The sequence below is a fragment of the Mustela nivalis genome (genome assembly GCF_964662115.1).
Source record: "Mustela nivalis genome assembly, chromosome: 9".
Taxonomy (NCBI): domain Eukaryota; kingdom Metazoa; phylum Chordata; class Mammalia; order Carnivora; family Mustelidae; genus Mustela; species Mustela nivalis.
The window spans coordinates 18,573,150-18,583,050 of NC_139028.1; the positions used below are offsets into that span (position 1 = coordinate 18,573,150).

A 9,901-nucleotide genomic window follows, 5' to 3' on the forward strand; every position below is an offset into this window, starting at 1 on the left:
TAACTCATTTACATTCAAAATAATTGTTAGGTATGTATTTATTGCCATTTTGTCACTTGTTTTATGTCTTTTTTTCTTTTTCTCTGTCCCTTTCTTCTCTTGCTCTTGTAGTTTGATGGCTTTCTTTAGTGATAGTCTTGGTTTCCTTTTCATTTTTTGCATATCTTTTGCAGGCTTTTGATTTGTGGTTACCATTAGGTTTATAGATGATACCTTGTACATCTGGCAGTCTGTATTAGGATACTGGTCACTTATGTTTGAACTCATTCTAGAAGAACTCAATTTTGACTCTTCCCCCACCATGTTTTAGGTAGTGTCATACCTTACATCCTTTTATTTTGTGAATCCAATGCCTGATTTTTATAGATATACTTGATTGTACTGCTTTTGTGCTTTAACCTCTCTACTAGTTTTGTAAGTGGTTAATCTACTACATGTTGTGTTCATGCATACCTGTGTATTTTTTTTTCTTTCATACTTTTGTTACTCCTGCTTATGGTTTTTCCTTACTCAAAGAATCCCCTTTCACATTTCTCATAAGGCTGGTTTAGTGATGAATTCCTTTAACTTTGTTTGGGAACATTTTCATCATTACTTCTATTCTAAATGATAGCCTTATTGGATGGAGTGTTCTTGATTGCAAGTTTTTTTGTTTTTTTTTTTCCTTTTAGCACTTTGACTGTATCATGCCACTCCTTTCTGGCCTGCAAAGTTCTGCTGAAAATATTTTATTTATTTATTTATTTGAGAGAGAGAGATAGATAGAGATAGATAGATAGCAAGAGAGCACAGATAGATAGAGATAGATAGCAAGAGAGCACAGAGAAGGAGAAGCAGGCTCCCTGCTCAGTGCTCCCATCTCAGGACCCTGGGATCAAAACCTGAGCCAAAGGCACATACTTAACTGACTGAGTCACCCATGCTCCCCTCTCTTGCTGCTTTTAAAATTCTCTCTTTGTCACTACTTTTTGCTATTTTAATTACTGTGTGTTGTCATGTGAACCTCCTTGGGTTGATTTTGCGGGGGTATCTCTGTGATCCCTGGATCTGGATGTCTGTTTCTTTTTCCACTTTAGGGAAATGTTGAGGTATTATTACTTTAAATAAAATTTTTGCCTTTTCTCTCTCTCCTCCTTCTTCTCGGATCCCTATAATGCAAATGTTATTATTACACTTGATGGTGTTTCTGAGTTCCCTTAACCTATTCTCATTTTTTATTATTCTTTTCTCTTTTTCCTCTTCAGCTTACTTTCCATTACTCTGTCTTCCAGTTCACTGATCTGATCTGTTTCCTCTGGTCTAGTATTTATTACCTCTAGTGTATTTTAAATTTCAGCTATTGAGTTCTTCATCTCTGGTTGGTTCCTTTTTTTTGTATTTCTTATCTCTTTGTTGAAGTTCTCACCAAGATCCTCCTCTCTTTCCTGAAGTCTGGTGGGTATCTTTACAATCATGACTTTAACTTCTCTGTCTGGCATATTGCTTATTTCTGTTTCATTTAGTTTCTTGCTGTGACTTTATCCTGTGCTTCCATTTGGGACGTATTTGCCATCTCCTCATTTTTTTTCTAAGTCATTGTTTCTAAATGTTAGGAAAGTCAGCTACGTCTCCTGCTCTTGAAAGTAGTGGCCTCATGAAGAAGAGGTTCTGTAGAGCCCTTCAGTGCAGTGAGCCCTGCTTGCTTGAACCTGGCACTTTCAGTTTGTCTCCTTTGTGTGTTGTGTGTACCTTACAGTGGCTGAGCTGCATTTACCTTTAGCCCAGTTAACTACAATGCCTCTCTCTGCTGGTTTGGATCAAGGTTTGGTGCCTGTGTTGTTAGTGGGCCAGACTGGGGCTGCTTTGGACTTGAGTTGAGTCAGACCAGGCTTTTGCCAAAGCTGCGGTAGCACCAAAATACAGTGTGCCATTCCTGTGTCATCTTCCTAAAGTTTTGTTCATAGGTGCAGCCTGCCATCGGACCAGATGCCTGGCGCACACCCCACTACTGGGTCCACAGTTGGAGAGGTGTGTATGGTTATCTTCCCCTGTCCCAGGGGCAGGAGTCACTTTGGTGTGGTCCTGGCTTCTTTTGGGGCTGCTTGCACACTGCCTTGTAGCATTGCTTTGGATGGACTGCCAACGGCACATTAGAGGGGATGGGTCCACAGGAGAACATAGGGTCAGAATGCGTGGTACCAACAAGGCACAGGAGGGCATTAGCAGCTGCCTGGGAAAAAACCCCACTGATGCTGCGTTAGAGGGGGTGAATCCACAGAAGAGCATGGGGGATGGCGCACACTGTTAGCAAGCTGGGTGGAGAATGTTCAAACTTTGCTAATTCTGGCAGGTGCCTCTGTATCTAGGCTGGGAAGTGGAGAGAGAAATATCATCCATCAATATTTATGTTCTTGGAGAAGTGTCCCAAAGACTTCTCAGTCCCTGCAATGCACACTCGGAGATTAGTAAACAAATCTCTTTTCTGTATAGCCCAGGCATTCATCAAACTGCTGCTTCGCTTCTGTGCTGGATCTCCAAAGACCGTTTGTTGTGCTGTCTCTTTAAGAGCAGGGGCTCAGTTCCCTACCACCCTCTGACCCTGCCAGAGCTGAGCCAGCTGATTTTTAACCCCACCAATTGTAAAAACGCATAAAGTTGGGCCCTTCTGGTTTTCAAAACCAAATGTTACGGAGAATCGTCTTCCCAGTATAGTTGCCCATGCCTGACGTACTTGGTGTGTGATCTGTTCCTCTCTCCTCTCCCTGCCCATGGTGTCCTGTTCTCCTATGGACAGTCCCAGGGTCAGTTTGGCTCCTGACTATGCTTTCACTCTTCCTACCCTCTTTGAGGTGGCCTCTTCTCTACGGTGAGCTGTAGAGAGTCTGTTTTGCCAGTCTTTGGTTCATGTTCTGAGTTATTTATGCTGATGTGGGTGTTCTCTGGGTGTATCCATGGGATGAGGGGAGCCTAGAACCTTCCTCCTCTGCCATCTTCCCTGGAAGTCTAAGAATAGTTTTTGTATTTTTAAAAATCTGGGAGAAAATCAAAAGAATAACTTATACAAAGTCTGAATTTCACTGTCCTACAGTTTCATTGGAATGTAGCCATACTAACTCATTTACATGTGGGCTAGTGCTGCTTTGACCCCACAGTGGCAGAGCAGTTGTAACAGAGATGAATGGCCTGCAAGGGGCAAAACATTCACTATGTAGCCCTTTACAGAAAATGTTAGAGGACGTATCATGAGGATCACATGTTTATTCTCATTTACCCTATCAAAGTATCAAGTAGGATGCTTTCGGCCACAGGTAACAGAAATTATGACCCAAACTTGTTTAAGGAATATGAACATTTATTATCATGTGTAGACAGGCTCCAGGAACGGTGTAGTCAATCTTCATGTCTGATTCTCCAGGCTTTGTATCCAGTGTCATTTGTTTTTGTTCTTAAATGTTCCTGAGTGCTGTGAAGTGTGTAAACCTGGTGATTCACAGACCTGTACCCCTGGGGATAAAAATATATGTTTATAAAAAATAAAAAATTATATAAAAAAAAATGTTCCTTCCTGCCTAGATGGATTCTTTTTGATCGTCTTTGTCCCTAAAATGAAATTTCTCTAACAATACATGTAGAATTATTTGCAGAGATTGGTTTCTAGGGATTTCGTGTATTTATGCTTCAGCAAATGTAATTTAAGAACATGTTAATCTGATTTCCAATTCCATGATCATGTAGGTGGACACTGTTCGTGCCATATGCAATGGTCTTGTCACCGGCATCAGTGACACACATGGAGATCTTTGACAATGTGCTCATGGTAAGGTGTTGTATATAACCATGGAAGTTTCCAAACCTTTCTGTCGTCCCGATGTTTTCTGTCTTAAGGATCACTTTAGGGGCACCTGGGTGGCTCAGTGGGTTAAAGCCTCTGCCTTCGGCTCAGGTCATGATCCCAGGATCCTGGGATTGAGCCCCACATCGGGCTCTCTGCTCAGCAGAGAGCCTGCTTCCTCCTCTCTCTCTCTGCCTGCCTCTCTGCCTACTTGTGATCTCTGTCTGTCAAATAAGTAAATAAAAATCTTAAAAAAAAAAAAAGATCACTTTAGTAAGAAACTGGGCTTCTTGGGAACAGCCCTTAAAAAGCTTTTTAGGCTCTGATGACCTTGTGAATGAAAACATCAATGAGGAAGGGCCTGAAGTGCTGGCCAAGTGTGATGATGATGACAATGGCTGAGTTTTTGTCACCTGATACCCAGTCAGCTTCCTGGGGCGTAGAACCCTTATTTACCACAGAGCAGAGCTGGCAGAGTGACACAAGAGTAGCTGTGTTTTTTCCACCCAATCTAAGTATGTCCGTCTGCATCCAAAAGCAAAATTTCAGTTGCACGGGGCGCCTGGGTGGCTCAGTCAGTTAAGTGTCTGCCTTCGTTTCAGGTTTATGATCTCAGGGTCCTGGGTTCAGGCTCTGTGCTCAGTGGGGAGTCTGCTTCTCCCTTCGCTTACATCTCTCAAATAAGTAAATAAATAAAATCTCAAAAAACTTCCAGTTCCATGAAGATCAAAAAAGTTTAGTGCTAATAAAAAAAAAATGTTTAACTCAAAGGCAATGATTACTAGAATATTCTATCACTTACAATACTTATCCATCTAGATTATGTTTGACTGGAACATCCTGTACTCGAGGGTAGGCTCTCTGTTCATATGTATGAAATATCAAAGTGTAAGGTTTTCATTGGAACTTATAAAGAAAAACAACATTTCTTGTGAAAGAGGGAATAAAACACATTTTACATTAAAAGGCTCAAATCTAGAAATCTAAATGAAGTTGAAAATAAAATAACTGAAATGAGAGAATAGAGATCTCACTAAAAGTACTTTAATATCAGCCTGAATTTCTGAGGAATGTAAAATAATTAGATACTTCTTACAAGTTAGGGTAAGTGTCCAATCCACTGGTACAGTGTCAAGTCTCCCAGGAGGTAAATGAATTCTCCCTTCAAACTGTCATTTATCTCGATTGTATGTGACTGACTCCGGTTACAAAATGTTGTAGTCCACCTTCCTTCTGAAGTAGAACTACCAAGGACGGGAATCTTCATTCTGACTCGGTGCTTGTCTTTTATTTTTTTCACTCTCTAGTAACAGAAACACTTGTGGTAAGTGATCTTATAATAGTATGTTGATAATAATATTAAGATTCCATTATACTTACAGACTAAAGGTTATGGTAGAGGACTAATGTTCCCCCCCCCCCAAAGATATCTGCATCCTGATCCCCGGGACCTGTGAATATTTACCTTCTCTGGCAAAAGGGACTTTCCAGGTATGATTATGGGTGTGGATTTCGAGATGGGAGATTATCCTGAATGATCCAGGTAGGACCCATCTAAATCTCACTTATGCTCAAAAGTGGGAGAGGGAGGCAGAGGAGTGCGTCAGAAGAACGTGAGGTGGGGAACTGACCTATTGCTGTAGCTTTGTAAAATGGAGGAAGAGGGCTGTGAGAAACAAAGGCGCCTCTAGAAGCTGGAAAAGGCAAGGAAGCAGATTCTGCCCTAGAGCCTCCAGAAAAGAATGCTGCCCTATTATCACTTTTTTTTTTTTTTTTTTTTTTTTTTTTAGCTCAATGAGATACGTTTGATTACTGAACTATAGAACTGCAAGATGATAAATTTTTATTGTTTTAAACCACTTTGACACCTTTTCAACATCAAGTCATCCCATCTAACATTTATATAAATAGAAGAAGAAAAGCCCCTTACTTTATATCACTTAGTAACATCAAACATTTTTCTATAGATCATGCACATTTTAAAATTTTAAAAATGTATATTTTATTTATTTATTTGAGATAGAGTGAGAGGGAGAGAGGGCACAAAGAGGGCAGAGGGGCAGAGGGAGAAGCAGGCTCTCCGCTGAGCAGGGAGCCCAATGCAGGGCTTGATCCCAGGACCTCAAGGTCATGACCTGAGCTGAAGGCAGATGCTTAAAAGACTGAGCCACCCAGGTGCCCCTAGATCACGCATATTTTGTTAAATTTGTGAAATAGCTTTTCAGAGCACAAAGTGGATCGTATCACTCCTTCCTTAGTTGATTTCTGTAGCTTTCAAAAGCTTATAGAATGAACCCTAAAATTCTCAGCATGCTACTTGAGAACTTCTGTGATTTAGTTTTCTTCCTTTCTTTCTAGCCTCTTCCTTTGCCATGCTCCACTGAATACTCACTCCACTGGCCTATTGAACAAAATTCATGGTGATTTTGCTTATGCATAGAGTTATCAGATTAAAAAAAATTAATACAGGATACCAGATTAAATTTGAATTATTTCTAAAAAGGAATAACTTAGTGTATTTTCCATGCAGTAGTTACCCTTTATCTCAAGTAATGTGCATAAACAACTAGAAATTACTCAAATTTAACTTAGACCCTAGATTACTATTTGCTAAACCTGGCAACCCTATTCATGATCTTTATGAGTTTTCTCTTTCACCTCATTCTCTGTCTACAGATATCCTCAGGGCTAAGTCAAAGATCAACTTTAACATAAGCCCTTGCCTTTTTACTTTCTTCATAGAATTGGTAGTTTGAATGTCTTTTCGGATTGCAGCCTTGCTGAACATTTATTTTTCTCCATTTGCCCATAATTCCTCATATCTATTAGAACCTTAATAAATATTTGCAGAACACATGAATAAATATTAGGCAATAGATCATTAGCTGAAATAAATCTCAAAATGAATTTTATTGGTAAACTCGGGCTTTACAGAAAGTTATTTTAAAGCCAAGTAAAAACATTATTCTTTTATAAGTAACGTGGCTTTGCATTTGCCACTAAAACACATTTTAATAAAATAGAAACTCCATATCAAATTGCTAAGTGCATAAACTAAAGGTTAGGAAGTTATGCCAACAGAGAATTAGGATAACCAAACCAAAATGTTCCTACTCTGAAGCTGAGGGTAACCATCAAAGACATTTGCACAGTGTCCCAGACAGATCACCGACCCTAGGAGGCGCACTACCATGTTTAAATATGAATGTAGAATACTAATACTTTCCCCTTTTGGATAAACAACTATAAAACCCTCTTATAAAAAGAGTTTGAAATAATTTCCTTGAGCTGATTTCTCTCTTTAAGATCCAAGGTGATTGACATCACAGATACCGGCTAGGAATTGTGCTTCAAGAAATCCATGATTCCCAGAATTCATATTGGTAAATTTCCCCTGCATAAGAACGTCTCTTGGAACACCCAAGCCAAGTACCACCCACCATGATAGTAAGAGAAAACTTACTATCATGTTGGGAGATGTCCATAAGTTAAGAAAGTTGCACCATTTCAACTCCCACAGGCAATCAGTGTGTCCTGGGGTTTTCAATTCAAAATATTTATCTACTATACACGTTCTCTTCTTTCATCATTTGTGTGTCACTTTTTAAGTTCATGTACTATTTTTCTTGGAGTACTGTGAGCCTCTAATAAACCTACTGTCCGAGTTTTAACCCACCTGTATTCTTCAATACAACTGCCAGAACACTCTATCTAGTTGCACATGCAACTGCGTTCATTACTATTTAAAATCCCAGTCCCTTATGTAAGGACACAAGCCTCCTTAGCATGGTGTGCAGACCTTTTTTTGCTTCTTTATCTATGTTTCTTGCTATGCTTACCTCCCATTTTTCTAGACACTTGCCTTCTGATGATTGTAAACTATATCAAGGAAGGTAGTGCATTTGCCTGATCCATTGCTATCTCCCTAATATCTTCAGAGAAGCTGGCACAAAGTCATGTTTAGTCTGATGAGTGAATAAATATACATTGTATTTCTTTCCTCCAGCTGATGAAAGACTACCGGACTTTCCTGCTTCAAAGCTCTTATCCTCCTCTTGACTCACTCTGTTTCAAACCTGTGTATGTGTATATGTAAAAGGGAATAGGGGGAGGAATGGGGAGCCAGGTGCTCGATAGAACAAACAGAAGTGTTACCTCATTCTCTGCTGTTGATGGCTCTTCAGGTTCAATTCAGAGAAAGGAAGGGATCACATTTTCATCCTTACGGTGACTTTAGGTCTAAGAATGGTTAGTGGGTAAGAAAAGATTTGGTGAGATGCCCCATTTGAGATCAAAGGGAAAGAATAGAAACCCAACTGAGCTTTTACTTATTTCAGAAAAGAGTCAAGGACTACAGATCAACACTTGGATAACTACATGAAATCTGGAATGCGTGTTATTTTTCTGTGTTTGCTATCCATACTTGATTTTCTCCTAGCATATTTTTTGAACACTTGAGCAAAGAAGGTAGCATTCCCTTCTGTCATCAAGCTTAGGGAAAATGGGATCAAAATGGATAGTAGCAGAATGGAATGGAAGAATAAATGGACTGAGCTTCTGAAACTTAGAGAAAGTTAGCAAAGGAGCAAAAGAGTCTGGAACTAATAGGTCATCTCAGACTTGGCCCACAGGTTCTGGATTTGTGGTGGTACACAGTTACCCTTTGCAAAATGGCTCATGAAGAGACCCTCATTGGTATTCTAAGCAATGAAGTTCTCCAGCTTAATGGAGAACTGGTAGACCAACAAGTGAGCATCTGTTGGTGAGCAAGGGAAGAAAGATAGAGAATTGATGCAGCCATGATTGATGAGGAAAATATGCTCAGACCCCAGTTTCTGGAGGCTTTTAAGCATCACTGCGTCGCAGCTCGGTGAATATGGACTCCTTCAACCCGAGCAGCACATGCTGAGTGTCTGATCTTGAGATCAACTGGAGAGGACCAGTAGAAGTCGACTTTGGGGAAAGATTACTCAGGATGCAGTGTGGACAGTGGAGAGGGCAGGGTTGTTGGGAGGGAGCCTAGGACAAGTGATCTAGATGAGATGGTGATGATCTGAACCCAGCAGCACTAGGCAGGGAGAGAAATGGGTGAATGTAAAAGATATTTAAGAGGGGGATTCTGCATATTGGATATATGAGATGAAGGCAAATGGTTTTTTAAAATTTTATCAAAGAGTCCTTTTTTGGAGTAACATTTTAAACATGTATCAGAATACTTTTACATGGACCATATTTTGTAAACCTAGGTCTACAGTGAAAGACATGATTGACTCTGAGAATACTGGTCCTCATGGGAAAGTAAAGGTACATATAATACGGAGTTCCACTTTGGGCAGCCCTCTGTTAGTGAACTTTTTGGGGAGAATGCCAAACTTGGTAGGGGGAGTCTTGAAAAGGGGTCTCACAAACACCACATGTCTGACCAGACCTTGAGTAGAAGAGGCATCAGAAAATGTCATGTTCAGTATTAATTGAGATGGGCAATATAACACTGCCCATGGGAACTTCGGAGGGTGCTTAGAACTGTATTTTATGTGTGAAAAAGGCTTTATTCCTTGACAGGAAGGTAAGAATTTCTCAGTTGTGAGTGGTCACGTGAGGCAGGGACTTACAAGGTGTGTACTGAGGTCTCACACTCTTGAGTTTAGGGTTAGGCCATGTTCAGCGAAGGCATGAGTGGTGCCATTAACAAATTTATCTTTGAAAATAACCCTGTCGTGGCCTTGGTTCCTTGCCTCCAGAGAGCAGATACGCCTTCATGGGGGTATCCACCCCCATCGCGAGGACAGAGACCTGGCCTTCCCAGAGGAGAGTGACACTGACAAGGTGGGTGCCATTATGAAAGGGTGTCACCTTCCTACAGTGCTGCTTTTAGAGAGGGGGATGACATCCTGGCCTTCGGGAAATACCACCTACTTCCCCCCTGCACCCCCCAGCAGGATGTCTAGCTGCTCTCTCCTCCAGTAGGAGTCTCAAGGCTGGAGGAGGGTGGCTGTGCTGTGTGTGGCTCTGGTGGTGATACTCATGTGGGTGAAAAGTCTGGGTGGGATCAGCTGGTTTAGTTTCTCCAGGATTCTCTTTATTCTTTGC

The 9,901-nt window shown here is 40.7% G+C and overlaps 1 pseudogene across 1 annotated transcript in view; it reads right to left on the reverse strand.

Annotated features, from left to right (window-relative positions):
* Positions 1–3,657: 3,657 nt before the first annotated feature.
* Positions 3,658–9,901, reverse strand: part of LOC309841321 (NXPE family member 4-like) — an 88,119-nt pseudogene continuing 81,875 nt past the window's right edge. Inside the window, exon 5 of the transcript in view lies at positions 3,658–3,687. The product of the transcript in view is annotated as an NXPE family member 4-like (transcript). The remainder of the gene's footprint in view (positions 3,688–9,901) is intronic.